This window comes from Cynara cardunculus (assembly GCF_001531365.2).
Source record: "Cynara cardunculus var. scolymus isolate 2C chromosome LG 1, CcrdV1, whole genome shotgun sequence".
Classification (NCBI taxonomy): Eukaryota; Viridiplantae; Streptophyta; class Magnoliopsida; order Asterales; family Asteraceae; genus Cynara; species Cynara cardunculus.
The window spans coordinates 408,461-409,841 of record NC_037528.1 but is presented as its reverse complement, the minus strand read 5'-3'; positions in this window follow the sequence as shown (position 1 = coordinate 409,841).

The following is a 1,381-nucleotide window of genomic DNA, read 5'->3' as shown; positions in this document are numbered from 1 at the left end:
AATTTTACCTTAGTTACTTAAATATTTTTTAAATGTCAATTTAAAAGTTTTTTTTATGAACATAATATAAATACAAGTTTCGATTGTGTTCATTTCAAAAGTATTGAAAATACGATTATAGTAATATAATTAATCAAATAATATTCATTATTGAGTTCATTTCGAGGAGATTAACGAGACGATTATAATTGTATAATTTGTTAAAATAAATTGTTTTTTTAACGTATTTTAGCTAATATACGTTTATGTATGTTAATGTGATAAAAGTGTAAAAACAGATTTTAAAAATAAATTAATTAAGTATAATGCATTTTAACGTATTTTAGCTAATGTATTTTAATGTGATAATGGTGTAAAAATAAATGATGTATCATAAATTAAATAAAAAACTATAAAAGTATAAATCGTAAATATTAAAAATGTTTCTTTACAGTATATATAATATATAATAATATAATTAAGTAAAAAACTATTCAATATTGGACTCATTTCGAAGGTATTAACGAGACGATTATAATGATGTAACTTATTAAAATAAAAATGTATTTTTTTAAAACATGTTTTAATTGATATACAATTATGTATGTTTATTTGATAAATATGTAAAATGAAACATTTAAAAGTAAATGACGTAAAGTAAATTAATTAACTAATTATAGGAGTATAAAGTGACAATTTTTCTCTTCTACTGAAATGTGCCCTTACATGATGTGAGAGGTGATGGAAATTGTGGATTTCGAGCAATAGTTGTCCACCTTGGTCTTCATGAAGATGCATGACCAACAATTCGGTTTAACTTGATGGAAGAGTTAGACGCATACAAGATAGAATACCTCAACATATTTTGAAGTCAGTATTGGAATATAATTTACAATATTTTAAACTTTTTTCAATTAGATCGAGGTGCCCCGGTTGAACATTGGATGTCCATGCCTGAAATTGGTGTCCTGATTGCTTCAAAGTATAATGTGMTCTTACACGTTATAGACATTACATGTTGTTCAACATACTTACCGCTTAAGTCTACTCCCCCACCATGGTATCAACATGTAAGTTTTGCAATTGGGTACGTTAACCGTAACCATTATGTGAAACTAGACTTGACAGAAGAATACCCGATCCATACTATTACTCCACATTTCTTTCATTTCTGCTATCCATGTGCTGCTGCATGGGCTACCTCGTATTTAGATCGAATAAACAAGTACCATCAACTTTTACGTGTTAATTGTACTACAAATAATGTTATTTTAGAATAAGTGAAAATGTAATATAAATTATGTTACGTTTTATTTATATATCAAATCTCAATTTTTTATGTTTTATGTTCGATTTTTATAATTATATAATTATCAGAAAAATAGTAATGTTTATATGAAAG